This window comes from Protomyctophum bolini (assembly GCF_963924005.1).
Source record: "Protomyctophum bolini genome assembly, contig: SCAFFOLD_195, whole genome shotgun sequence".
NCBI classification, from domain to species: domain Eukaryota; kingdom Metazoa; phylum Chordata; class Actinopteri; order Myctophiformes; family Myctophidae; genus Protomyctophum; species Protomyctophum bolini.
The window spans coordinates 68,410-77,907 of NW_027665720.1; positions in this window are offsets into that span (position 1 = coordinate 68,410).

Consider the following 9,498-nt stretch of genomic DNA (forward strand, 5'->3'; position numbering starts at 1 on the left):
CCGCCAGTAAACCTAGACCACTGCAGGGCACGTGGTGCGTTTTGGAAAGTCTGGTGACCCGAGGTGGATGATCTTCTCTTGAATCTAGGGGGGGACGGGACGGGACGGGACGTTCTAGCGTGGTCACCACGGCATGGTACTGCGTTCTACGAGCAAGACACCACTGTTGAAAATGGATGAAGTGCTCCTTTGACCAAGCAAAACACAACGCCTAGAGATTAACCCATTCTGACCTGAGATCAGATTCATACGAGGTTTCCACTGGACACACACTGGTCTGATTAGCCCATTCTGACCTGAGATCAGATTCTAAAAATGTCAGTCGTTCTTCGATTTTTCAAAAACAGCAGACCTACAAGCTCGTAGCGCGCCACTCGGTGGCGCGCTATGAGCTTGTAGATCATACAAGCTACACACATGTGTGTAGGAGGCACAAACAAAAACGAGAACAGCCTTAAAGCTTACAAATTTAACAAAATTACAACGCAGAACAGTGGGCAATAACTAACACATACTGGGGAGCGGACAAGGTGCTACTGCTAAGGAACCATATTGTGCCGTTATAGTTTGTAAGTAACTGGTTGTACACTGGATTGGACAGGGCGCATCAATGATCATCTCCTATTTTGCATCTCTCTGAGCAACTTTTCACTAAAGACTGCGATTTGCTAGCCAGCAAGGTAACCTTACGTATGTGTCAAGTGTGTGACCATGTCTATTTGTCACTGTACATGTATTTGTCTTTAGTGTGTCTGACTGTTCGTCAGTAGCTAGTTCACTGACCAAAGCCTTCCATCTAGGAAGCTGACCATTACAACACAGCAGTTGGTCTGGAACACACAGCCCTGGGACTTGGGATACGAGTCATTACACACAACAAGATTTCAATCCCCATCAATGACACAGGTGGCACCTCAATTCCTTGCTTATTTCCTTGAGTCCCCTCTCATTTTTACCAAACCTGAAACTTCAACGGCCTAAAATGATAGCTGAGATGACATCAGTAATACTGTACGTCTACCCGGCTACTTTCGGCCAATGAAATGTCATGTATGGCTTGTGCATGTTTTTAACTACATACAGTGAGAAACAAGGAAGCAAGATCCATAAAGTTTCATAAAAAGCACAGTCTGGCAAATGCACAAATACAATGCTAATTGTGGTTACCGAGTGGCGCGCTACAAGCTTGTAGGTCTGCTATTTTTCAACAGCTAAAGTTTGAAACACCAAAAGGGGTTCCCGCCAAATGGGGAACCCCTTTTGTTATGCTTTATTTATTGAAAAATAGCAGATATACAAGCTCATAGCGCGCTACGAACTTGTAGGTCTGCTATTTTTGAAAAATCTAAGCACGACTGACATAGAAACTGCTGCATGTTGGCTTTAGATGGTCCCAGGTTCCTGATGAAGATCTTGGGAGGAGGAAGACAGATCTCCAGCAGCCTCACAGAGATATAGCTGAGGAAAACAGAGTGAAGGAAATTGTGTAAGAAAAGAAAAGAAAAAAGTGCAATACAATGTGTGTTACATTTCAAACGCACTTTCATCACTCCGACATTGGTGGCAACCACCCTTATAAGGAGCAATTTGGGGTTCAGTGTCTTGCTCAAGGACCCTTGAACACGTGTGTGTGCCTGCCTCTAACCGTCTAACGTGGTGGCAGCCCCGAACAGAGTTTGTGCCAGGTTTGGTACAGATCGGAGCAACGATGTGGGTCCTATGTCCGGATGTTACGTTTGTGACCACGATCTGCCCGCCCACCAACCCTCTGTCCATATATCCTATGTTAAAATTGCCTAAAGTGTGTGGATGGAAGGATGGATGGATGAACAGACAGAGTGGATGAATTGAGCCCTAACCTGAAGGACGCCACCATCTGATTGTAAGAGAAGTACTGGAAGTACTTGTATTATGCTGCCACACATGCTATTCAGACCTACAGTACTAATGTTTTCCTTGAACATTGTGTATGTAGTAGTACTGTGGTACTGAATGTAAATGGCAGACACCTACCCTCCTTCATACATGCTGGCATTGCCCTGGCTGGCAGTGAAGTAAACAGAAGTGGACCTCTGCCCCTGTGGATGTGACGACGTCTGCGTGCACGCTGGCTGTCCTCCACACCTTTCCCCCTGTGGATGTGACGACGTCTGCGTGCACGCTGGCTGTCCTCCACACCTTTCCCCCTGTGGATGTGACGACGTCTGCGTGCACGCTGGCTGTCCTCCACACCTTTCCCCCTGTGGATGTGACGACGTCTGCGTGCATGCTGGCTGTCCTCGACACCTTTCCTCAACACAAAAGTAAAAATGCACGGTAAAAAAAAACAGATGGTTGACCCTTGAAAAATAAATTGCCTGTTCAGTCAATCTGCCAATTTATACCCCTTGAACAAATCACCTACATTACATGGAACCAAATGGACGTGTAAGGGTCTATTTGCTACAAAGGTCAAGACTTGAACTGATGGTAGTGAATTTATTAAGTCCATAAACCACCGTAAGAACTGACAGGACAGTAAAAACAAAAAAATACTGTTAATTTCACATACTTTTGCAATGACAGTACCAAATATTAACAGCTCAAGAAGCTCCAAAAGTAAACCATGCTAATTCAAAACAGTACAATTTCCTTTTTAAATGGCTTTGACCATCAATCAGAATCACTGTAACATATTACAATTAATTGATGACTTCAACATCACCAAGCACTTATTATATTGAACTAGTTTTTCCCTTTTTAGCAGCTGTTTTAACTATGGAGTAATGAAATACCTTCTTTTAACCTTTTTTAAGTGTAAATATAATGACATGAAATAAAGACCTTTTTATCCAAAATGTATGAAATGCAGTGATAACAATCCTTCCTTTGCATGTGCACTTCTAACCTTTCCTTTACAGCACACTTGACAGAAAGAGTAGCAAACCAAACTTTGGTTTATAGTGCACTATCCTTGTAGCACTGTGAGCCTTTGCTGCAGAAATACGTTTTTCATTCCATATACCAAAACTGAACAGTGCACTTTATCAAAGGTAATTTAGCTCCACAAACGTGTTGTATTGTATGTTGCAAACACAGTCCAAGTGTACCAACCTTATGCCTCTTCGGGGGTGCTAAAACAATCATTGAAAGTCTCAATGGCAAAAAGCGGTTTACTTTTTAGCAGCAGCAAAACACGCGTCTCCTCTCTCTCTTGTCTGGTTATTATGTAATACTTCCTCTTTCCGGTGCGCAGGTAGCTATTGTTGTGTTCTTATATCCTTACTGAATTGAATCATATACCCCATATTGTCTTTCTGGTTGCTTTATTGTAGTGACTGCTCCTGTCGACTTGCCGGATGGTTTCCCTATACATTTCTGTTACCTGTCGTCACCATAGAGTATTGTCGTCACCTGCTTCCTGGTCATGTGACTTCAGTAACCAATACACGACAGCTATGTCCCACAAAACTCCCTTCAAAATAAAAGCATTTGGCTCAAAGGAAAACGACTTGTTTCACAATAAGTAACATTGTCATAATAACAATGTCTGTTCACCCAGAATATAGAAAAGTTCAGTAGAAAACGTGTTTGGGTTCTTTACAGTTACAGACACAGAGAGGGGGGAGGGGGGGCCTAGAGAAAGCAATATGAGATATTTTATGACCTTGTGATTAGCAGACAGCCAAAAGTAAAACATAAAACATAAATGTGTTTTGGCCATCCAATTATTTACCATGCACACCATCAAATATGAATACACGGTTTTCAAATAATTGCAATGCATACTATTGAAGAATAGCCTACTATAAAACTTCATGTTCAAACACTGATCAAGACAAAAATGGGAAATGATGGATGGTTATTTCACTATATAAATAGGCCTATTCCTGTGGAACCGGGAGTCAAGCAAAAGGGAATGCATCCCATGTTCTTGTCAGGGTCCCCAGTTCAAAAGTGATTAATTTGGATGGGGTCACGCCCTGACAAGGTTGAGAAACACCAGTGACCACACTACTCTATGAATTTGATGATGGCACACTCACGCACGCACGCACGCACGCATGCACACACACACACACACTCCCACACACACACACACACACACTCCCACACACACGCACACACACACACACACACACACACACACACACACACACACACACACACACACACACACACACACACACACACACACACACACACACACACACACACACACACACACACACACCGGTGTAAAGCTGGGAGGCCGCATTTGAAGCCTGTCAAGGTCACACCTTGACCCTAGACCTTAGGAGTGTCTTTGAGCGACGGGAGCAGGTTCCCCAGATTCAGCTTCACCTTCTGAACAAAAGTATGTCTTGTTTGAAACAAAAGGACTTTTGGAAAGGGCCTAAAGGTGGCTACAGGGAGTGTTGTGCATTTTTTTTTTTAATCCGACAGATACCTCTCTGGACTCACTTTTTCCCGCTGAATCCGAATATATCAACGACGAGACTGTCTGACCTTGGGAAAGTGGTGAAAAAGGGCGCTAAAGTTTGTAAAAATGTCACCTTTGCATCCAAAAAGGACATATTTCCTGTGATTTTTTCCAATCAAGGGGCATGTATTCCCACTTACTTTTTCCCCCCGATTCCAACGGTGGTGGTCTTATCTCTCTACGACGTCAGGAAGTGGGTGTAAACGCCCACTTCCTGTCCCCAGCCCCCCGAAATGTTGTGGAAAACGGGACCAATTCCATTAAATCCGGCATGAAAAAGTGATTCAGAAAATGTGTTGTTTGAAAAAAAATAATAATAATTGAGCTCTAGGGGCTGAAAAAACGTGTCTCTTTTGATTTGGCGGAGAGTTAGCAGTGTCGGAGAGCTACGAAACCACTTCCATCGGATTCGGGACGCTTCAAACATTTAGAAACAGTCTTGTTTGTGAAGACAGCAATTTTTTTGAATATCTTATTGAATTTTAAAGCTGGGAGGCCGCAAATTAAAGCCTTAAATGTCAACGCTTGACCTTTGGGTCTTCCGAGTGTCTTTGAGCGTCGGGAGCGGGCTCCCTAGACTCACTTTTTCCCGCTGAATACAGCCGTGGTGGTCTCGTGTCTCTACGATGTCGGGAAGTGGGTGTACTAGCCACTTAGCCGCCAGAAATCTTCTGTAAAAAACCGAGACCCTTTTCCGACTCAGAACGGCGAGGCGAACGCGCTGATATGTGTTTCCCAGCACACGGACTTACGGTTCTCTTAATTGGCTAGGGTTAGGGTTAGTTTTCAACGCGCGATAGCTCTTGAACGATACGTCCGTCAGACAAGTAATTGACGTTGGCGTTTCCAGCTTTCCGAGGCCTACGATCTGATATGTCCGCCATTGTCGTGCGACCCCCGTAGCCCCTAACCCTAACCCTAGATAACCCTAGTTTTACCTGATCGAAAGGTTTATAGGGTTACCGATGCTAAGAATGTGTTTTTGGTTGAAATGCTGAATTTAAAATTGAGTACCAGAAGCGAGCCACATATCATCGCGTTCGTCTTATCGATAGCTACGCGTGGACGCGACTAACTTTTATTTCTGACCTTTGTGGGAGGAGCTATTGCACTTTAAAGGCTACCTAGACCTATGTCCTACGTTACGTCCTACGCTGTAGAGACCTACGTCCTATGCTTCAGAGACCTACGTCCTACGTTTTAGAGACCTACGTCCTACGTTTTAGAGATCTACGTACCACGCTGTAGAGACGTACGTCCTACACTGTAGAGACGTACGTCCTACGCTTTAGAGACCTATGTCCTACGCTACGTCCTGCGTTTTAGAGATCTACGTCCTACGCTGTAGAGACGTACGTCCCACGCTGTAGAGACCTACGTCCTACGTTTTAGAGATCTACGTACCACGCTGTAGAGACGTACGTCCTACACTGTAGAGACGTACGTCCTACGCTTTAGAGACCTATGTCCTACGCTACGTCCTGCGTTTTAGAGATCTACGTCCTACGCTGTAGAGACCTACGTTACGTCCTACGCTGTAGAGACCTACGTCCTACACTTTAGAGACCTACGTCCTACGCTTTAGAGACCTACGTTACGTCCTACGCTTTAGAGATCTACGTCCTACGCTGTAGAGACCTACGTCCTACGCTGTAGAGACCTACGTCCTACGCTTTAGAGACCTACGTTACGTCCTACGCTGTAGAGACCTACGTCCTGCGTTACGTCCTACGCTTTAGAGACTTACGTCCTACGCTTTAGAGACCTACGTCCTACGCTTTAGAGACCTACGTCCTACGCTTTAGAGACCTACGTTACGTCCTACGCTGTAGAGACCTACGTCCTGCGTTACGTCCTACGCTTTAGAGACCTACGTCCTACGCTTTAGAGACCTACGTCCTACGCTTTAGAGACCTACATTACGTCCTACGCTGTAGAGACCTACGTCCTACGCTTTAGAGATCTACGTTACGTCCTACGCTGTAGAGACCTACGTCCTACACTTTAGAGACCTACGTCCTACGCTTTAGAGACCTACGTTACGTCCTACGCTTTAGAGATCTACGTCCTACGCTGTAGAGACCTACGTCCTACGCTGTAGAGACCTACGTCCTACGCTTTAGAGACCTACGTTACGTCCTACGCTGTAGAGACCTACGTCCTGCGTTACGTCCTACGCTTTAGAGACTTACGTCCTACGCTTTAGAGACCTACGTCCTACGCTTTAGAGACCTACGTCCTACGCTTTAGAGACCTACGTTACGTCCTACGCTGTAGAGACCTACGTCCTGCGTTACGTCCTACGCTTTAGAGACCTACGTCCTACGCTTTAGAGACCTACGTCCTACGCTTTAGAGACCTACATTACGTCCTACGCTGTAGAGACCTACGTCCTACGCTTTAGAGATCTACGTTACGTCCTACGCTGTAGAGATCTACGTCCTACGCTGTAGAGACCTACGTCCTACGCTGTAGAGACCTACGTCCTACGCTGTAGAGACCTACGTCCTACGCTTTAGAGACCTACGTTACGTCCTACGCTGTAGAGACATACGTCCTGCGCTGTAGAGACCTACGTCCTACGCTTTAGAGACCTACGTTACGTCCTACGCTGTAGAGACATACGTCCTGCGTTATGTCCTACGCTGTAGAGACCTACGTCCTACGCTTTAGAGACCTACGTCCTACGCTTTAGAGACCTACGTCCTACGCTTTAGAGACCTACGTTACGTCCTACGCTGTAGAGACCTACGTCCTACGCTTTAGAGACCTACGTTACGTCCTACGCTGTTGAGACCTACGTCCTGCGTTACGTCCTACGTTACGTCCTACGCTGTAGAGACCTACGTCCTGCGTTACGTCCTACGCTTTAGAGATCTACGTCCTACGCTGTAGAGACCTACGTCCTACGCTTTAGAGACCTACGTTACGTCCTACGCTGTAGAGTCCTACGCTTTAGAGACCTACGCTACGTCCTACGTTTTAGAGACCTACGTCCTGCGTTACGTCCTACGCTTTAGAGATCTACGTCCTACGCTGTAGAGACCTACGTCCTGCGTTACGTCCTACGCTTTAGAGACTTACGTCCTACGCTTTAGAGATCTACGTCCTACGCTGTAGAGACCTACGTCCTACGCTTTAGAGACCTACGTTACGTCCTACGCTGTAGAGACCTACGTCCTACGTTACGTCCTACGTTTTAGAGATCTACGTCCTACGCTACGTCCTGCGCTTTAGAGACCTACGTTACGTCCTACGCTTTAGAGACCTACGTCCTACGCTTTAGAGACCTACATCCTACGCTTTAGAGACCTACGTTACGTCCTACGCTGTAGAGACCTACGTCCTGCGTTACGTCCTACGCTTTAGAGATCTACGTCCTACGCTTTAGAGACTTACGTTCTACGCTGTAGAGACCTACGTCCTGCGTTACGTCCTACGCTTTAGAGACTTACGTCCTACGCTTTAGAGACCTACGTTACGTCCTACGCTGTAGATACCTACATCCTGCGTTACGTCCTACGCTTTAGAGACCTACGTCCTACGCTTTAGAGACCTACGTTACGTCCTACGCTGTAGAGACCTACGCCCTGCGTTACGTCCTACGCTTTAGAGATCTACGTCCTACGCTACGTTTTAGAGATCTACGTCCTACGCTGTAGAGACGTACGTCCTACGCTGTAGAGACCTACGTCCTAGGCTTTAGAGACCTACATCCTACGCTGTAGAGACCTACGTCCTACGTTACGTCCTACGCTGTAGAGACCTACGTCCTACGCTTTAGAGACCTACGTCCTACGCTTTAGAGACCTACGTTACGTCCTACGCTGTAGAGACCTACGTCCTGCGTTACGTCATACGCTGTAGAGACCTACATCCTGCGTTACGTCCTACGCTTTAGAGACCTACGTCCTACGCTTTAGAGACCTACGTTACGTCCTACGCTGTAGAGACCTACGTCCTGCGTTACGTCCTACGCTTTAGAGATCTACGTCCTACGCTACGTCCTAAGTTTTAGAGATCTACGTCCTACGCTGTAGAGACGTAAGTCCTACGCTGTAGAGACCTACGTCCTACGCTTTAGAGACCTACATCCTACGCTGTAGAGACCTACGTCCTACGTTACGTCCTACGCTGTAGAGACCTACGTCCTACGCTTTAGAGACCTACGTCCTACGCTACGTCCTACATTTTAGAGATCTACGTCCTACGCTGTAGAGACGTACGTCCTACGCTTTAGAGACCTACGTTACGTCCTACGCTTTAGAGATCTACGTCCTACGCTGTAGAGACCTACGTCCTACGCTGTAGAGACCTACGTCCTACGCTTTAGAGACCTACGTTACGTCCTACGCTGTAGAGACCTACGTCCTGCGTTACGTCCTACGCTTTAGAGACTTACGTCCTACGCTTTAGAGACCTACGTCCTACGCTTTAGAGACCTACGTCCTACGCTTTAGAGACCTACGTTACGTCCTACGCTGTAGAGACCTACGTCCTGCGTTACGTCCTACGCTTTAGAGACCTACGTCCTACGCTTTAGAGACCTACGTCCTACGCTTTAGAGACCTACATTACGTCCTACGCTGTAGAGACCTACGTCCTACGCTTTAGAGATCTACGTTACGTCCTACGCTGTAGAGACCTACGTCCTACACTTTAGAGACCTACGTCCTACGCTTTAGAGACCTACGTTACGTCCTACGCTTTAGAGATCTACGTCCTACGCTGTAGAGACCTACGTCCTACGCTGTAGAGACCTACGTCCTACGCTTTAGAGACCTACGTTACGTCCTACGCTGTAGAGACCTACGTCCTGCGTTACGTCCTACGCTTTAGAGACTTACGTCCTACGCTTTAGAGACCTACGTCCTACGCTTTAGAGACCTACGTCCTACGCTTTAGAGACCTACGTTACGTCCTACGCTGTAGAGACCTACGTCCTGCGTTACGTCCTACGCTTTAGAGACCTACGTCCTACGCTTTAGAGACCTACGTCCTACGCTTTAGAGACCTACATTACGTCCTACGCTGTA